Consider the following 21,523-nt stretch of genomic DNA (forward strand, 5'->3'; position numbering starts at 1 on the left):
TGTTGGGCTTTTTCACCATTTTGTATTTTTTGTCATTGCCACTGTATAGACAATGAGGAAAATTGATTCCTAATTCTACATTTCAAAATATGTCTGTACTTACACTATGTTTGATTCCTTTGGGTAACAGCCTTTCCATTGTTAGTGTTTGATGGTGTGGACCGCCTAAAATGTCACAATTCTTTTATCATCTCTAGTATTCTGCAAGCCAAGGACAACCGATAGCTTTAATAAATAAGTACTTAAACAACAAAAATCAGTGAGGCAAAACTAGTATGAATACCATGGATGACATTCATAAGCTTTCTTTGAAGCCTATTGTTCCATCCGCACGATCACAACACAGCATAAAAATGTACTTAAAACCAAGATTTCCATCATTACTTGTCACCAAACACAATCAAATGAGTCAATTCAAGTTGCAATATATATATTTTGAATAAAGACAAGTCAAATACATCTTATTTCTAATTAAAACGCTCCCATGTTGTTTCATAACAGATTAAAATAGGATTGGATCCCCCCCACCCCCCCTCCCCCCCATCCTCTCTCACACCCCCCGAATCCTCCATTCGTCCATTCCAGTCTGTAGAACTGGGTGCTCTGCGGTCTTTACAGTGAACAGAAAGAAATTAATAATGCATGCCTGCTTTTTCTAAGGGTTGTACAGCTTGCCACAATTACAGGGGCTATCACGGAGGATCCCTGTAGAAATCAAAGCCTGTTTCAGGAGCAGAATGCTGATTCCGGTCTATCCTCACTGAGGACACCACCTGCTTCTACTGCTATTCTAAAGGATGGAGTAATGTGTGTGAGTGTGTGTGTGTGTGAGTGTGTGTGTGTGCTCTCCATATGACACACTTTATCAGCTGCAAACAGACTGCACAATGTGGGGTTCAGACCGTTTACAATGCACCTGATTGGACGGGCTTCTCACTTCATCCTCTTCCGCCCCTCTGACAGCCAAGGCTGTGATTGGCTGTCGAAGACGACTTCCTCTCTAGCCTCAGGGTTCTCCGTGCGCATACCTGTCCTTTGTTAATCGCTGCTTTCGGCCGTGTTATTAACCAGCGTATCTTTTTTTTTTTCCCCCACCCGTTCTCTTTGAATGAAGCTGTGGTATTGCGCGCAATCTCTTCGTTTGAGGGCCTCAGAGAGCCGCTGTCCCCGACCGAAGCGGAGACATAAATCAGAAGAATCACAAGCCATAGAGCAGCGTCCTTTTACCAGCCAGCGGTAATGACTTTTTCCACAGAGCCTGTTTCTTCCGCACAAAAAAAACCTAGCCGCCCAGCTATCGAAATGATAACGTGCGGTCAGAGAAGCTGAAAAGGTCGGCATTTTAATTTCTTTAATGTTTCTGACTCGTTGAGAACGGTCGATTATTTGAAGCAGAAAAACATGAATAAAAAATAAAGGATTTTTTTTTGCAGCCGCTGGGTGAATTTTGTGTGCCTTTCGTGTATCTAATCACCGATCTGATCTTCTTGCCGTTACCCAGTCCTATAGTTTCGAGCCTGCGTTCGGCTAATGAGAGGTTGTTTCTCAGAGGGCATTGAACAGAGAGTTCAGGTTGGTTTGATCCAGCCTCTTTTGTAATGCCTGCTGTGCGCTGGCTCCCGAACGATATCAGTAATATTTGCTCTGCAGGTTTGATATCGGTTAGAAACATTCATGCTGAATGCCGAGACCCTCATTACGTGTATTTTACATGGGTGGGGTCGTGACCCGCCGGGTGATCCTGAGGGATTCGCGATCTTGTTCTTGTTACTTGTTCTGTCTGATGTGTGCACGTGAAATGGAAAAATAAAGAGAAAAAGGAGAAAAAATTAAACCATCTCTCACACTGTAAATTATTGACTTGTCACAAGCACCCTTTTTTTTTTTTTTTTAAAGAAAAAACTGTTAAAAATCAGATAACGTACAATAACATACAGCAGCAAAAGGAGGTTATGTTTTATATGAAGTATGTGCTTATAAAGGCTAAATAAGACGTGTATAACACCTTTATTACCACAACCTTTATAAATGAGCCATAAGCATGCGGACAGGTGTTTTGGTGGGTTGGTTGCCCTTAATTCAGGCAACGGCGCGTGTTACGACGCGTCACATGACTGATTGATGCTTCGAAAACAGTGCCTTTGTTTATGAATGGTTTATAAAGTTGTGATATATGAAGTGTGTTGTTGTACAGGCTCCATTTAGTCTTTAAGAAAAAAAAAAGTGTGGCCAAAAAGGTATCAAGGATTTTTGAAAATATATATTTTACTGAAACCAGAACCACTCACTATATGAAACACATGACTTTTTTCTATGTGAGAAAAACAATACTATTTTAAAAAATGTATTTTACTTGTGCTGGATTGTAAAACAATGTTGCTTTTGCTCTGTATATTTGAAAAAAAAATCAAGCTTAAACAAACCTTCTCTTTGTCATCTGTGAACTGTTACCCATCTATCTTTCTGAGAAGATGCACAATCTCTACTGTATAATGGCTGACAGAACTGGAAGACACTGAGTGTTTGAGAGATATATGCAAATCTCTCTTAATTCAGTTCTATACAGTTCAATTCAATATGCTTTATTGGCATGATAAATGTGTATAATTGTATTACCAAAGCTTGTTGGATGAAAGGAAAGGAACACAGTAAAAATGCAAGAAAAAAAGTAACAATAATAATACATCTGGATAATATATACACTGTATGACCAAAAGTATCTTGGTCTGGGGCTGTTTTCCATGGTTTGGGCTAGACCACTGAAGGAAATTTTTAATGCTACAGCATGCGCGTACATTCTAGACGATTCTGTGCTTCCCCAGAAGTTTGGGGTAGGCCCTTTCCTGTGCCCCCAGGCACACAGCGAGGTCTGTATAGAAATGGTTTTGTCAAAAGCGGTGTGGAAGAACTTGTCTGGCCTGCACAGCACCCTGACCTCAACCCCATCTAACGCCTTTGGGATCAATTTGAAAGCCAACTGCGAGCCAGGCCTAATCGCCCAATCAGTCCCCAACCTCCATAATGCTCGTCTGGCTGAATGGAAGCAAATCCCTGCAGCAATGCTCCAACATCTAGTATAAAGCCTTCTCAGAGGTTGTTATATAAGTTGCAGGTTGTTATAGCAGCAAAGGATGGACCGACTCCATAGTATTGCCCATAATTTTGGATGAGATGTTGGATGTCAGGTGTCCATGTACTTTTGGCCAGGTAGTGTAGAAACAGTGACACAGAAACAGGTGTGTTGTGTGTGTGTGTGTGTGTGTGTGAATGTGTGTGAAGCAGATAGCAAATAGCAAATAGTTTGTGCAAGTAGTAGTGCAAAGTGCATCTCTGTTTCCACCTCTCCTGTTTTACAGTGACCACATATTTGCTCTTATTTTGGTAACCATGAGTTTTTGTATCTACCTATTTCAATTGTAAGTGTGTGCTGAATGAGTCTGTATTTGGTCAGGATCCATCTCTGCTTGGTATCCCTGACAGAGAAGAGATACTATGCCAGTGTGCCTTTTATATGTAGGGCCTCTCTCTCTCTCTCTCTCTCTCTCTCTCTCTCTCTACCTATCTATCTCTAGTGTATATCAATAAAGATAGCATTAACACTCAGAAAGTTTATTTATGAACACTCTAAAGCGTGTTTTCATTATAACAAATGATGTATGTTGTCATTCCGTTCCATCTGCTTCAGCATGTTATTTCTCCGCCTTGTTCACAGATTGAATCCTAAAAATAAATCTAGGATCATCTGTAACCAGCCACCCATGGCTGTTGCTATGCTATTGTATTATAAGCACCAGCCTTCTAAAGTTCGACAGCACATTAATTGCTCAACCAACCTTATGAGACACACCGATGGTTTAAACTGCAGAAGACATTGCCCATGTCATGACTAATATAGCATACTGGGGGAAAAGGAGCGTGTACGTCAACTTGGATCTCATGAAATTAGTTCCTTTAATGTATCACCCGTTCCTATAGCTGTGAAATCATTTTAAATTGAATCGCAAATTGCTGGCTCTTCCTTCCCAGAGGAATGATTGGAATGGTGTATTGTGCTGCAAATTACATTTGTCGATAATTGAATTTGAACCCCCACGCCCCCCACCCCCCTCTCGCCACGCGTTTTGAAAAAAAAAATATATATATATATATATAAACTGTAAATGGAGCAGGTGGTAGAAATGGTGTTTGAAGTGGGAGGAAATGCCGTTATGGAATTATCTACGGGAAGCTATCGCCCAGCGAGCGGGAAAATGCGGAGGGAGTGGTCAGGAGATGGCGGAGGCGGGTCTTACTCAAGCAGGCTCCTGGATTGGTCCTTATTAAGGTTTAGTCTGTGTTTGGGAGGAGGGGGGTATTTTCTATTTTTTTAATTTTATAATTATTTTACTTTTATTGATTTATTCAGGTTTTTTTTTTCCAAGCAAAAATACCTCTCATGTGAGTCATAAGTCGAGCCTCTTATCTGTCGTACAGCCAGTTTAAATAACTGTCTTCCGCCGTTTGCCGTTTATAATTAATAGGGAGGGAGGCTAGGCGATTGGGGGCCGAGATCTGAGGGAAAACGTCATGTGGCATTTCAAAAAAGCCCAGAGGTTCGCCACGGACTCCGTTAAATTGGATGCGCTTCCTCTGTCTCCGGGTCACTGACGCACGCACAGGGTCTATTTGTCTGGGAGTGTTTGTGAATTATTTTTCATCTTTTTTTTCATTTTGATCTTTTGTTAATAATGCCAGCGGCGGAGTCCTAGGTGACGTTCTACTCAATCTGCCGGGCCCATTTTTATTTTTTTTTTCTCCGCAGGTAATTACCTTAACGATGCGTGCGCAGGTGCGTTTTATCTCATTTTTTTTTTCGGTTTCCTTTTTTAATTGGGCAGCAGAAATAACGAGAGCCGTTAGATAGTAAGAGGATGGTGGGGGGGGGGGGGGGGGTTAGGCTTCTTTACTGTGTCATGAGAGTGGTAGGCCCTCCAAAACGCTAACAGTGCAATGCTCCTCAGGCTCGTAGTACCTGTTTAACCGACACCATAAACAGGGATATTCAACAGAATATTCTAGTAGTAATGCATAAAATTCCCTGCACAGTGAAATTTTCAGTGCCAATTCAACTCTAACAGTGTTAATTCAACTTGTAACAGTTAACGTTTGGTCCCATATTCTAGAGTGAGGCCAAACATTACCTGTTTAAGAGTTGAATTAACACTGTTAGAGTTGAATTAACACTGGAAATTTTATTGTGTGTAAATTACTGCCCCACCCTCTAAATTTGTTTCTTGACCGCTGTCTTGGGGCGGCCAAAATAAGATTTTGGAAACAGCTGTTATTAATTAAATAATAATTTTGAGTTCATTTTGTTCATTTAGTTCTTCCTGGTTAAAAGTTGTCTACAAGAACAAGAGAATCAAAATTTCACACCCTAAATAGATACTGCCAAAAAATGTTGTTCCAGTAACTGCCTGTAAATACAACAGTAAAATTCTGTTGAAAAAAATGAAAAGTAAGAGAAGGAGAGCAAAAACAGCAAACAGCCTGAGGACCTGACTGGGAAAAAAAAAACACAATTCTCTTTACAAGCTATGGTTTTAAATTTACAAATACGATATTTTATTGCTGTTGATATTCGGTTTTCAAACATACCTGTCAAGTTTTACCATGTACAATTTTAATGGGGTTGAAAACCAAGTAAAAGCTTGGAACCAATTCAATTATTGAAATGATTTTGCCACTATTGTATTTTGTAGCACATATATGTGGCACTTGAGAGTTCATGCAGTGTTAACCATCTACTATATATGAAGCTTAAAGGGATTTAAAGATTTTAAAGTCAGTGGTCCCTGGGAAAACTGCTTAGCATCTAAAAGAAAGCTGGCTATATTTTATGTCCTTTTCATTTGGCTGAACAGAATAAAAATAAATCCTTGTAATAAAAAACTGAGATTTTTTTGTCAGCATTGAGTGAGTGAGGCTTCCTGAATTCTGTCGGGGGTGGAGCTACCATGTGATGTCAATCACAATCAGATGACCAATCCCATCATTTGGTTCTGTCAGCAGCTACTGACAACACGTGATGGGTCCGCCCAGTGGTGAAGCCTCACCCTCCTCACAATCCCATCACTAACAAACCACTGAAAAAGTTTGGTGGAGAGGACTACAAAAACTTAGGATTTATGACCTATGTATGTAATTTCCCAGAGATAATTTCCCCTAATGAGCTTTTTTTCCAGTGTGCAGGCTCCATTTGTTTTTCATGCCACGATCAACTGAAATTAAGTACAGTATTTCAGAACGCCTGCTGTCTCATTCAAGCCTAGCTGTCCCACTGTGGATATAACTCAGCTATGGTCATCCAAGCGATTCTTGAGATATGTATTTATGTATTCCTTTTTAATATCATTTTTCCTTCAGAACAGCCTTCACAGTGAAGCAAGGGAACTTGCTGCAAAATGCAGATGAAGGTCAAAACCTGTAGTAACCTAGTAAGGTTTTTATTCAGCGAGGATAAGTAGATATTGAGAAATGAATCAATGGCATTTTAGCCGGCATAGACCTCTTGGAGACGAGCACATTTCCACAGAGTTCTCTTAACAAACAGAAGCACAAACGGGAGGTTTAGGTAAATACATAACAAACAGCGATGCAGCAGTTAAGGAAGGGGTGTGATTAAACTGAGAGATCTTCAGTTATATTGTGGGCTGTGTACGAGCATACATACACTTTCTTTCTCCAGGCGATGCAATTGCGTTAACTTTAAAGGGAACTGCGCTGTGATAGGTTGACGCAAGTCGCATTAATCATCAGTTATTAACAGCTGAGACGAGGAAGAGCTGGCACACATTCAGGAACAGAACACGGAATAAAATAAGTCTCTGTACTTTATTTCCTTCTGTTTTACCTCTGTGTAGATTCTGAGTAATTTGAAATCAATGTGGAATTTTCACGCCACCAGCCAATTAAAACCCAGTGTTAAAACTCCCAGAAGTTAGCTGCATGGGCGCCCATGTACTACATGTTCACTTGTTGGGGGTGTAATAGTTTTTACAAATGTCATTCTTCTGCCCACACCATGGCAGTTAGAAGGAACCTTGGCAGCAGTTTAAATATGGCAACATGGCAGCCTAACTATGGGAGAGAATACTTTAGTACTTTTTTATTTAAAGTCATAACAAAGGCTGAAAACTTTTTTTTTCTTTCTAAGCTGGATATTAATTTTGACTCGCTCCCTGACTCCCACACGTTATGAGGAAAATCGTTGCGCAGCACGCAGGACCTGCCAAATGCCTTGCCACCTGTTTTAACATTTCAAGGGTTGGTAACAGTGCTATTATCCAATGTATTTACAATGGTTTCTTGTGGATGGCTGACAGAGATCTCTGCCAGAGGGCTTGAGGTGAATTTTATTGAAACAGGAAAATAATAAAAAGCTCCTGGAGTTTGGGTAGTCTTATCACAGTGGTTGAACAAACATTGCAATCTTGTGTGTAATCTTGGATCTTCAATGGCGCTGAACAGAATATATACAGTGTGATTGATGTGCAACTGAGAAAACTAAAAATGGACAATTTGATTGACACAGTATGCAAATAAAGAAAAAAAAGTGTGAAACTCTGACTGTTCAACGTAGTCAACTCTGTACACAGGAATTAATAATCTCCTGATACCCTCCAGCAGTGGATGTGCTTTATTTGACATCTGACGACGTCAGTGAGGTATCGAGAAAAACACGAGCCCTCCATGTTTGCGGGGTTTAATAAGATGCTAAATTACTTGATTTTGGCCACTTCCCAGATCGAGCGGCGTAAGATCGAATCGCCGGTCGATGACGGGACAGGCGTGAGATGCGCGACTCAACGTTTCCGCATTTAAATACGTGACAGATGGCCTCAGTCCGAACGGTGCTCACAGAGCTCGCTATGATCTGCGGCGCTCTCCTCAAGATCTCAAGACATGCTCTGAAACACTGAAAGACTATTGCTTTAGTAAAGTTTAGTTTACACAGGTCATTTTATAAGACGTAAATCCGATTTCTTTTTTTATCTATCCAGCGAGGACACATTTCTCACCTTGAGGTATTTTTGTGGTTTTTCTTGACAAGATTAACAATAAAAAAAATTGAACCAGATCTTCCGATTTATATCATTTCAGCATGTGTCATTAAGTCTATCTCACTTATGTTCCTTGAATACACAGTCCAGTAAAATGTCCAGTGTTAATTTAACTCTGACAGTGTAAAGTCTGAGCGGGTCTGAATGGGACCATATGAACTGTGTAAGAGTTGATTTAACACTAAGCAATGGTACTGCGCACTGCTGGAATACATTCTGTATGCCCAGTTGATTTCTCTAATGTCTTTCCTTGCTGAAGGCATCTTGGCACAGGTAAATGACATCATCACGAGCCAAAAACATAAAAGAGAGTAACAGTAAGAGTCGACAGAGTGGGGCTCCGTGGCTCGGGTTTTAAAGAGGCACGCGCTGTGCTGTTTTCCTCTGTTACTCCATACCCAACTGATAAACTGACACCCCTGATTGCACATTTAACTCACCTCCCCTTGTTTCTCGGGTCTGGTTTTTATTTTTCTGTGGAAACAAACGCCAGCAGACCCTACGGCTTGTCTGGAACGGGGTTGCCAACACTCGCGGTGGAGTGTGCAGGATCCGGGGGCATTTCTGGAGTACATCTCCATGCCTTAACCAATCCGTGGCACGGTTTGTTCGGGCAGTCCCTGTACCGAATGTGGACTGAATGTTAGATTTAGATTATATTACTCTCAGTGTGTTAGGGATTGCAACAAATTGGCATCATAATATATTCAGCAGTACAGTATATTGATCTGGTGACCTTTATATTGGCCTGTTTTCCTTGTTTGTTTGTATTCTGAGACTGCACTGCTGTGAAACCTTAAACCACAGAGGCTTTGTATAGTTAGGCAGTTTGAAGTGCCCCAAATATGATCTATTATTATTCTTTTCCCACATACCCAATCTAATCGTTGAAGACTGAACAGCAAACAAGCGCGTGGAATTAGATATTATGATTACATTTTTAGGTGTTTAGCAGATGCTCTATTCCAGAGAGACTTACGCAGCTTACCTTCTGTACATAAAATCAGTTAGAAAGCAGGTTATTTGGGGGAAGTAATTCAGGTAAAGCGCCTCGCTGAAGCGTACGACTGCAGTGCCACAACTGGGATTCAAACCTGCAGCACAGCAGTGGCAAACTCGGTTCCCTAACCACAATGCTACACCACTACACCAAAATTACCAGTGTTAAATCAACTCTAACAGAGTACATATGAGTCCAACAAAGGTTGAATTTACACTAAACGTTTGAACTGTGTGCTTAGATGTTTTCAGTTATGATTTGGGCCATATTTTTAATGTTCTGAGGCTCTCTGTGTGTTGGCTCGTGCCATCATCAATGTGCAAGCTCGTCTAAAGACACAGTTACAATCTGGCCACAGAACTATCGTGTGGACAGTCGTCCTAAATTACTGCGTTTGAAAAAAACACAATCCAATTTAGGAATTAAGACCCGCTCATGATTTACTCTCAATTTAAAGATGCTACACACAGGACAAGAGATAAAAACCAAAAAAACAATAGACCTTTATCGATTTCAGTTTAGGCAGCGGTGCTTCATCACCCCCTTCAGAAACTAATAATCTACATTATTAACACTATCTCCTCTGTTTCGAAAAAGATCGAAAACACTGTAATCAACCGATTAGGCTTCCGACGCATGAATCATTCTCAAATTGATCCGGGGACAATTCAACAATATAACAAGACAGTACCCTCGACGTCTGGAATTGGAAAACAAAATTAAATCAATACCCTCTTGGGAGGAAAAAAAATACAGGTGCAAATTAATGAAGGAAAAGATTTTCGACTTAATTGCGGCTCCATTATGCATTCCGAGTTCCAGAAGTCCAGTAATCAACGCGAGTCTTGGTTCAGCCCTGCATAAATTACGAGTTCCTACATCGGAGAGCCGGCATCTGGGCCCATTAATCAATCGCGAGTATTGACTTGACAAATACAGCTTGTAGGCAGGATTTTCAGCTAGTTTACTGTCTGTGTACATATCGACATCCTGTAAATATTATCCTGCGCCGGGCTTAAACCCATACAGTTGTCTTGTAATGACATGTTGTGGAAAAACTTTGTAATGATACATCGCATTGTACACAAAAAGAAAAAGCAGAGGGCTTTAAAAAAAGTTACACTTGGCATTTATTAGTGTGAAAGGTATCATGTGGAGATGCACTTGCATGAAATATATATATATATTACATTACAGGCATTTAGCAGACGCTCTTATCCAGAGCGACTTACACAACTTTTTACATAGCATTTTTACATTGTATCCATTTATACAGCTGGATATATACTGAAGCAATGCAGGTTAAGTACCTTGCTCAAGGGTACAACGGCAGGGTCCTTACCTGGGAATCGAATATATATACATATATATATATATATACATATAAACTGCGTAAGTCTCTCTGGATTAGAGCATCTGCTAAACACCTAAAAATGTAATCATAATATCTAATTCCACGCGCTTGTTTGCTGTTCAGTCTTCAACGATTAGATTGGGTATGTGGGAAAAGAATAATAATAGATCATATTTGGGGCACTTCAAACTGCCTAACTATACAAAGCCTCTGTGGTTTAAGGTTTCACAGCAGTGCAGTCTCAGAATATATATATATATATATATATATATATATATATATATGAGAGAGAGAGAGAGAAGGGATGAGAGAGAGAAGATAATATGCAGACCTGTTCTCAATCATTAAGAGACAACATAGTATACCTTTCAAAAAAAAAGTTTTGAATTTTTCAGAAAAATTTTTTTTCACCAACATAGTACAGAAGACCTGCCACAACCCTCACAAAAGTCTCAAAAAAGCATATAAAAATAGCATGTACATTTCTGTGTATAACTACACACATAAAATGACACATGCATCTATATGTACTAGAAAACCTCACTTCACATCTTGTTCCTTTTTAAGGTTTTAACATAGAGCCTGTGTTCAACAGACACTGAATTTGTTGTCTGCATAACTTTAAAAATAAATAAATAAATAAAACACAGAAGGATGTTCATTTGCACAGCGGAGTGCAGCACCATTTATGCAGAAGCACTCAGTGAATACTGCTGTGGGGTAGATATATGATATATGTTTATATATGCATGATGAAATGTACCCTAAGTGTATGCCTCTGTCTCTCATTAACTTCAAGCTTTTTCTTTTCTCTGTTCTTGGATTTATCGTTGCTTTAAAAAAAACCCTACGTTGAACACGTATAGCCTAGCCTAAAGATGGCCTGTAGTTATATTGCCGGAAGCTAAAAAAAAAAAGAAAAATTTACAATGAAATATTCAAATGAACAACAAAATGTAGCTGCCGTTGAGAAAAAAAGAAAGAAGAGGAAACTGCCATGGCGATCACAGACCCATTTGCCCCCACCCCACCCCCCCTCCCTCTATGTTGCGTATGGCTAGGACCGGCCCTGCCTCAAGGTTTCGGGAAGGAGGAGATCTGGCATGGGTGTGTGGGGGGGTTAGTACATTCAATGCAGCTGTGGTTCAGTTTACGGCTCTGTTGGCTAAGGCAACGGCTTCAAACAGTACGCTTGTTTAACAAGCCATACAGATGCATTCACCAGTAGCTGCGATAAAAACCTCACTACAACATACCATAGCAAACACATTTTTATAAAAAAAATATTGTGTAAAAGTGCCATCCAGTGATCTGGGCCTATTTAGAATATTTCTGTATAAGGTTCTGACTTGATATGGGTTGAAAACAAAAATTATAAAAACGTTGTTACTGTGTTGGTGCTCGCCTCCGACCAATCACAGCCTAGCACAAGCTCACAGCAACACTCCAAGATGTTTTGTGTTAGCCGCAATTCCGATTCTACAAATTAAAAAAACCTCATTCTGGTAGCATGCGTTGTTTACTTTGGATGTACTTACACAGTCCCAGGGTTACTGTGAGTTTGCAAAAGGTGCTCTGCTACGCTGAGAACATATGAGCGTTTGAAGAGGAAAAGGCCCCAGGACGCCATCATTCTACCCCATTAAGCTGCACCCTCTGCAGTTTAAACAACACAAATGCTCCTTGTTACCAGCATTCCATGAAATGAATTTCAGCTCTACGCCGCTGAGCAGCCGGAGAGCGTCTATGGTGCCGACATCTGCGCGCAGCACCGCACTCTGTCAAAACAGCTCCGCGCCGCACATCTGGAGAATTTATCGCTCACGCACGTTTGCACACACAAACAGCACGCACACATTCACGCGCGTAACACACACACACATGTGCAAGCACACACATTCGCGTGCGTAACATGTACACATGTGCAAGCACAGTCACGTTTTAGCGCATAGATACATACACACACAAAAATGAGAAACACACAGACATACGAACGCACACTCATGCACACACTCGTCCACACTTGCTCACACAAACACACATAAGCACTCACTTGCACATGCAAACATACGCACAAATACATACGCACACACTCACACAGGCACTCACACACTCACATACGCACACACACTCACATACACACACAAATGCGCACACACACACACTCTCTCTCTCACACACACACACACACACACACACTCTCTCTCTCTCTCACACACACGCACACGCACACACACATGCTCACGCACACACACACACACACTCTCTCTCTCTCACACACATACACACACAGACGCACACACTCTCTCTCTCTCTCTCTCTCACACACACGCACACACACACACACACTCTCTCTCTCTCACACACACACACACACACACACACACTCTCTCTCTCTCTCTCTCTCTCTCACACACTCACACAGGCACTCACACACTCACATACGCACACACACCCTCACACACAACATCACACACCACACTCTCTCTCAACACTACACCACAGCGCACACCACACACACACTCTCTCTCTCACACACACACACACACGTACGCACACACACGCTCTGTTTGACTTGCACCTGCAGAGCCAGCAGGCACCTCTCTGTTTCTCGCTCCGCGCACGCGCAGCTCGAGTGCTACGAGCTCCGCCCGAGCCCTGCCAGGAGAGGAGGGACCCCCGGAGGCAGCCGGGGGGGGGGGGGGGGGTGGACCGCCGGGCCTCCGCTTCGCCCCCGGGGCTTGTGGACCAGTGGAGGGTGTAATAAGGGTTTAACCGTGCCGCGGAACGGAGATCGGGGTCCCGGGAAGAACGGCGCCCGGCCCGCAGCTCAAGTCAAGAGCCGAGAGCGATGAAATGCAAAACGCGCTCATATGAAAACAGAGAGCGCTCTCCCACCGCTCAGTCAAGCCAAACAAAGATGGATCCTCTGGCACTTAGTTATAAGTCTTCTTCTTGTTCTTCTGCCTCTTCTTATTCTCCTCTTCCTCCTCCTCTTCCTTCTTCTTCATCTTCTTCTTCTCCCGCTCCTCCTCCTCCTCTTCCTTCTTTTTTTTCTTCTTCTTCCCTTGATAATTAAAATTCAAGTCCATCTCACCATCTCTGCATCCTGAATTGCACACCATTAATATTGCTCACTATTTGTTTGTTCCTCTCCCGATTGAAATGAGCATGATTGAATCTCTACTTCCTCCTAGTGGTCGAGGGGCACAACAAGAAGGGGAAAAAAAAGCATATTCAATAAAAATTAAATAAGAATACATTTTAAGGAAATGAAATGCACATATTCCTTTACACATATTCCTTTGTGCTATGAGTCTAACTGATCTTATTTTATTTATGTGTTTACTGTAGAATAGAGAAATGTATGTGTTTTTTCCCCCTCCACACTGATCCCAGCTTGCTTTGAATTATTTATGTATGAACCCATAAATAGTCATACGCATCTCTAGATTTTCATTTTCTATTTGTCCATTAAAATAAATTGCACTAAATTACCTTTATTTATTTGTGCATTTAACAGTCTGACAGTCACACCTACAGTAGTTCTGTTAGCGAAAAGGTCGCAATTAGAATCAGATAAAATGACCGCTTTGTCATGCTCTGCGGTGTGGAACTAATATTTATTTATTTGTGCGATGTGGAATCTCAGCCATATTTACAATGAGCCTGAATATCAGTATGCTACGCCTCACAAATTAATGTGATCTTCCTCCAGTGGAATAGCCAACCGTGAATTATAAACGGAACCGAAACATTGGAAAAAAAATTGCAGTATTTGCTTTGATATATTCTCGTGTTTTACCGTGAGATGCAGCCGGTGCTCAATTATGCCTAAAGGGTCCGACACGTAAACACGTTCAAAGAACAGGCCCAGGGTCAGCCTGCCTGCGGAGGACTCCTCTGCTCTTACACGCCGAGGAACCGCTCTTCTGCTCTTTAAAGGGGAGAATTCCCACATTTCTACTTATGTTCCAGCAATGATTTGCAGGCTCAAATGAATTTTTAATATGCGCATTTTAATTTATTTATTTAATTCCGTTCAGTTTTGTGAATTCTATTTTTTTTTTTTTTTTTAAACATGCTTCCGGTTCTTCGTTTCACGAGTTCTGTTTTTTTGTGTTTTTTCTTACATTTTAGCATTTCCTCGTTCCCCGCACCCTTTCTCCCTGCGTTTGGGCCCGGTTGGGCTCGCGACGGCCCCGGTCGTGCTGGACGGCGCTGTGGCATTTCGCCGAACCCTGGAGTTAATGTCATTTTGGCACCTTTCCGTCTCCCCGGCAGCAACTTTTGACTTTGCTTTCGGTGCCTCCAGAGGAGGGTAAACAGGCGTGACGATTGCTTTGAGAGAATTTGGAAGTCGTGCCAGTCAAGTAATTTCTAAAACGTTCTCATTAGCTGCCTGGAAATGGAGAATGAGAAATTTATTTTAAAATGTCAAAACATTTCCGTGAGGCAGACTCTGAATGCAGAAAGGGCTGAGAAAGAGAGAGACGAGTTCCCACCCCCCTGTAAAGAGGCAGCGTTAAAGGTTTGGCTGTTTACCCGAGCACAATGCTCGTGCTGCCGCACGGCCTTGCATAGCCAATTATGTGCATGTGAATGCGCGGTACACACACTCACACACACACACTCACACACATGCATACACACACACACACTCACACATGCCTACACACACACACACACACACTGGTACACACACTCACACACACACACACTCACACACATGCATACACACACACACACACACACTGGTACACACACACACGCACGCACACACAGGGCGCACACACACACAGACACACACACTCACACACACAGATCCACACACACACATGCATACACACGCGCACAAACACACACACACAGAGTGCACATCACACACACTCTCAGGGTACAAACACGCACACTCATACACAAACACACACAGACCCACATACACACACACACACACGCACACACAAACATTCATATAGAGAGAGGAAGCAAATTGAAATTGAAAATTGAATTGAGAGAGAGAGAGAGAGAGAGAGAGAGTGAGAGAGAGGCAAGGCAAGCTTCTGCCTTGTTTGTTATACTGTAATAATGTAATAATTGAGGATTGTGTTCATTGTGTTATTTTCAGGAAGACAGTAATGTCATTCATTGCTGGCATCGAAGGGGATTATAAAGGGATTTACTTTAGAGAGCTGACAGACGTTCCAGTTACCGTTAATTTCTACAGACAACCCGAGACTTGCCTTTAGATGCTATCAGCGATTGCTGTGAAAACAGAAAGACTGTAGATAGCAGAAGATGCGATAAGGTAATGGCATGCTTTGGGATGGTACCAGGCTCTGGGTGGGATCGGAAATGCAAGGAAAAAATGGGGGATTCTCGTGTGGAATTACGACACGGAATACTGGGAATTCTGTCGCCGCAGGATAAGTTAATGGAGAGCAGATTTATGGAAAATTATTGCGCTCAGAAATCGCACCGGGGAATTTTTTTGAAACGATGTCCCCAGCAAAGGGCTTCTTCCTTTCTGAGCTTCCGAGTTTCCGAAGCCTTTCTTCTTGTTTCATCACCATGCAACCCCCCCCCCTCCGCCCCCCCACCCGAGCATTACTGCAGCCACCCAGATCTACAGAAGATGTGAGCCAGCCTCGGGGCATCGCGGCCAATCAAACGGCGGCGCGATGACGGCATCGCTGGCTGGATTCATCCGAGGGGGCGAGCGACAGCCTTGTCAGGTTAAGCTTCCTGTGTTCTCATCATTTCGGCACGGGGTCCCCGTGGCCCCGGAGGGGGCCTTCATACAGGCAGGCCGGCCCCTTGCTGAGGGAACCCAGGGAACTGTCAGCCCCCCTAGCTCCCCCCCCCCCTCCACGCCTCCTTCCCCACCCCCACAGCCCATTCTCCTGACACTGTGCTTATAAATATTAGAGAAATTATGTTAGTGGACAAAGAAGGGGGTGATGTCACTATCAGTCCTCCATTACCTAGAGGTAAGAGTCGAGAGTCAAGGGCAGTGCTGAGAGAGGAGGGGGGGGGGGAAGAGAGAGAGGGGAAAGAGGGAGAGAGAGCGAGAGAGATTGGAGAAGAGAGAGACCGAGAGAGAGATGCACACCAGCTTTCAACATGTCCAAAAGAAATCGCTTCCAACATTTCCCTAAAGAAACTATAGCAGATGTGAGACAGAGGGGAGGGGGACAGTAAAATAAAAAGGAAAGGGATATAAAAGAGGAAGAGAGGCAGAGGGAAAGAGAGGAGGAGGAAAAGAAAGGGGGTAGGGGATGAAGGAAAACTGCATGGGGCTGGAAATGTGTGAGGCCTGGCTCATGCTCATAAATACAACATTACTTGTGCCTCCCTGAGTCGGCAGTTATGGCAGTTATGAGTTTATGATTATGATTATGCTAAAACCACGCTGAGTAATGCAAAGACATACAAGAATAAGTCTTTCCTGATGATTAGAAGGGGAAATGAAGCTCGGGTTTATTTAAATAAACATATTCATATATTTTATACATGTCCTTTGTGTGTCCATCAGCCACACAGAATTACACGTGTCAGCCTTTCAGAAAGTCACGATGAGCTTCTCTATCAGTCTGACTCATTAGCTCTCCACTTCTGATCCCCAGAAGTGTCTACAAGTCCTTGACATTTTATTAAAAATGAAACACGTTTTTTCTATTTTAATACATCCTATTCCATTATTTTCTTTTCTGCAAGATATTCCATTCTTTTTCATACTATTTAGTTAAATTCGGTGTACTTCAGATAAAGTAGCATTTATGCAAAGCTCTCTTCCATGTTGTACAAATGCTGCCCAGGCTAATCATCCGTGGTGCTGTAGGTGTGAATGCAGACCGCAAAGCTAGCTTACTGTGTCTAGCTTACTGTCATTTCACTGCAGAAAAAAGCACGCCTAGAATATACATTTTTCACATAATGTCTTTCTTTTGGACTTCAAAGAGGCAATTTAATTTAAAGTGTATTTAAAGAAACAGTCTATGGATTTAGGTAGCAGATTAAGAAGCAGGCAATGATGCAGGAGCTCTCTGTATTTCTCATTTTGTGTGGGGCTGCCATGTGCTGCCAATCACAGATTTTGTCTGCGTTAATTCGAGACCGATGAGCTCGAATCAGTGATGTTCTGAATAACAGCACAGCTCTGCTCATTTTTGGGATCCGTGAAGCCTCGTTCACCCCTTGCTGTGTCAATGGACACCGTTCATGGCAAAGGTTGGACAACACAGCCTGTTCCCCCTGCCCAACACAGGATAAAGATCCCTCAAAAGTGAAATTTGTTTTTTTTACAGGGCTGGCCTAAAGTACTACTAATTGGTAAGCAGCCCGATGCATGGCAGAAATGTGCCTGGTATTGCTGTTCGGTTGTTTAGTTACCGGTTTTGAAGAGCGGCAGAATGAATGTGTGTGTGAGCCGGGGCGATGAAAGGAGAGCATCGCCCGCTGCACAGAGGAGTGGGCTGCTGGATTCGTGCCACAGGGAAATGATGAGGTGATTATACAGGCTCGTCCAGTGGAAAAGGTGCTTCATTGTGAGCTGTGTAAAAAAGCAGCATCAATACCCAGACCCCGAAAAAGCCTCACGACTCCTCAAACCCCGCTAGGAATTATGGGAAAAATATAACTCACCTGGAGAGCATTCCAGATTTATTATTAATATTATTATTATTATTATTATTATTATTATTATTATTATTATTATTATTATTACCATAACATAACATAACATAATGGCGAGAACAGGCCGTTCAGCCAAACAATGCTTGTCATTTTCCTGACTAAATTAGATTATTATTACTGAATGTAGTGAATGGTGTGTGTGTGTCCTACACACACACAATTCACTACATTCAATAATACATTCAATAAAATGGCAAGCATTGTTGTATTCCTCCCTCTCGCCCAATGCATGCTGGGATAGGCTCCCGCACCTCCCATGTCCCTGACCAGTGGGTATAGATTATGGATGTATGGATTAATATCATTACTATAATTATTATTATTACGTGAGATCAACACATGGACGTGAAGAAAGGTGAGACCGTGACATTGATTGCTGCTTATGCTCTTCAATTCACCAAGGAACCCAACCCATCTCCTCATGCGTAACAATACATATGAAGCAATAAATATTACATATACATGTGATTAAATGCATTTTTTTTTGTTTGGTGTTTTTTTTTTTTGTAGCAATATATAGGTGTGCAGAGTATGTATGCAGAACATAGTGATGCAATTAGTGTTGACTCATAGAGTTGTAAAATATCTGGCCATTCAATATGCAATCGTTAATAGTTGTGTTTTACCCTCCACTGTGACATTTACTATTGCAGATTTTACTTATTTATCCCCCAGATTCTATTGGATCTTCCCTGTGGCATTGGGTTAAAGGCTTGGCGTGCACTCCCGCTGCTGATTCGATGAATCTTCCGCATTGTTTAGGCAATAGAGGGCAGAAGAACAACCCAGCCAAACAGCTGGAAGTGAATATTCCCACTTAGGAATAAGGAAGATGGGGGATGGAGAAAGAGAGAAGGGGGGAAAGCCAAATAAGGATATTTCTTAAGTCTGGGCGATTTTCTCGCCTCATTTTTGCCTGGAGCGCCATTCTTCTTGAAAGCACCCCGTCGGTGAGACTCAATATCAGTCGCAACCCAGAGGAAGCCGAGGGACCGAGCTGCCGCTGGGGCGGACTGGGGGGTGCCGAGGGGGGGCTGGGGGGGGGTACGCCAAGGGGGGGGTGCCAGTGGGGGTTGCTGAGGGGGGGTGCCGGTAGGGGGAGGGGTGGGGGGAAAGCAGTCGAGAGTGACTCTACCTGCCAGGCACAACTGTTTCTCTTTGTTAGCAGTACAATAATCATAATAAATAAATAAGTAAATACATTTTTTTTAAAATAAATAAATAAATAAAACTGCATCGTTCTTCACAAATTGTTATTTTCCTATTTGGAAATGGTGGGAGTATTTTTCTTTTCTTTTTTTTGTTGCTTTTTTTGAATAGCCTGTAGAGCATGTATTGAAAGGCTTGGAGGACTGTGTGTGGAATAGGCACTGAGCCTTCCACTGCCCTCAAGTGGGTCAAGTGGCGCATTACCAGCCTGAAGTGAAGGAAGCATCTGGCAACTCATGTTCATAACACACAAGCATAATATATACGCATTTAAATTTTAATTCTAACATGCGCAGTTTTAAAATCAAGCAATTCAAATTGAGCTGAATACAAGATGTACACCCGATAATGATGCTTCTGAAATTATGCATTAGAAAACAAACACAGCTTCTTGTATACTGCTGGCCAACAAATCACATTTAAAACATTTGGTTAGGTCCAAGTGCCTGAAATGGGTGTTCGAATGAAAGGTACGATTGTGTTCCTGTGTATGTGATGGGTCCACTTTCCCAGAGCAGCTTGCCCAGTTAATGCCCACTTAATGCCCGGTCGCTGGCACACCCTGAAGAGATCTCATTATCACCGACGGCTTCCAGCAGTGGAAATATCCTTCTAATGCCGCCGATGCCTGGCGCGTGATGCCGGAGGCTTTTCGGGCATCGGGCGAAGCCGAAATTCAGATTTGGGGATCGATCGGACCGGAAAGGGCGACGCCTTCTCTCCCCCCGGCCGCCTACGCACAGCCGTCCCGGACCAGGCTGACGGTCCCTTCCCCTTAATCCCGGGGTGTTTGTATCCCACGCTGCCTCTGGGGCTCGCGGATCATCCTTTAATCGCCGGGCCTCGGCAGCCAGGCCGAACTCTAATTCCAGGGCCAGCTCGAGGGTTCTCGGGGGCCTTAAACATGGAGTAACCGGGGGCAACCGATCACGGATGGAAGGAGGGGGCGTGGGAGGGGGTGCAGTGGGGAGGGTGCATTCTGGGGGGGGTTGTCAGAAATCGCAAACTGGGGAACTGGCGCCAGAAAAATAGCGTCAAAAAAAGCTATTCACGACCCCTAAATACAACACATTTAAAATGCCTTTCAGGACATTAAAAAAAATCTTATATTTTAAACCTGAATTGTGTGGCCTATCCATGCTTGTGGCCCTAAATGACCGCATAGAACCGTCAATGCCAGCAGCCGGCTCTGTCTAATTCCCACGGCTGATATTATCGTTTGAGAGTACGGCCCGGTCATTTTGCTGGTGGTGAATTGAGTTTACATCAATAAAGACGAGAGGCCATGCTGGCTGCATGTCAGCAAATAGAGAAGTTAGAGACACAAACAGGCGCTTCTGGGTGGCTGATGGTGTTAAAGCGGCCTCAGTGTACTGGCCTTTAGTTTGGTTTAGAACCCAAAGCGTGCCGGTGCTGACCTCGGCTAGAGACCCCACAGGGTGGCGGGTGGTTGGCACCAGAGCCGCCCAGGAAGAGGGGGGGGGGTTTCAGCCAATCGGGAAGGCGATGTTTCGTCACGTGCTCCCGGTTAGTTGTCATCCTGCTCATGTCTGTGTGAGCCTGACCTGTCAGCAGTACCGTGACAGGAAGGTGCAGTTACATCATGTGACTTAGGAGAAGAGCACACACGCTAGTCTTCAGCTACCCTGAATAGATGCTGCGATGAGCTTTTTGAGGTGAACCTGATTCCAAACCGCGGTCGGAAAAAAAAAATGGGTAAAAAACCTCATAAAGAGAAAGAAATGGACATTCCATCACTACGGGGTGCTGATATGTCAAACGGAAAAATGGAAGTCTACTATTTCTGACAGAGCAGCGAATTGAAATATGAGCCTCTGCGAACGTCTGCTGAGATCTAAATCCGCCAATTACGACAGGAAGTGCGGTGCGGTGCGTGTGAATTCGGCCGCACGTTTCGTTTATAAAAAATGGGGAAAAGGATGTAAAAAGCGGGCTAAACGGGCGCGCTAACTTCGTGCGGCGAGTTGAATGTTTTCCTAAAGGACTGTAAATTATCAATTCAGAGCGGTCCTGCTGCGCCGCGGCGGAGGGTTCGCTTAATTACGAAGCGTCCGAAAAACGCTCGCGCTCCCGAGACGGAGCGGAATTCAGGCCGTATCCAGCGCATTACCGCTCTCGAATTCCCCGCAGTGTCCAACGCTC

Source organism: Anguilla rostrata, chromosome 9 (genome assembly GCF_018555375.3).
Source record: "Anguilla rostrata isolate EN2019 chromosome 9, ASM1855537v3, whole genome shotgun sequence".
Taxonomy (NCBI): domain Eukaryota; kingdom Metazoa; phylum Chordata; class Actinopteri; order Anguilliformes; family Anguillidae; genus Anguilla; species Anguilla rostrata.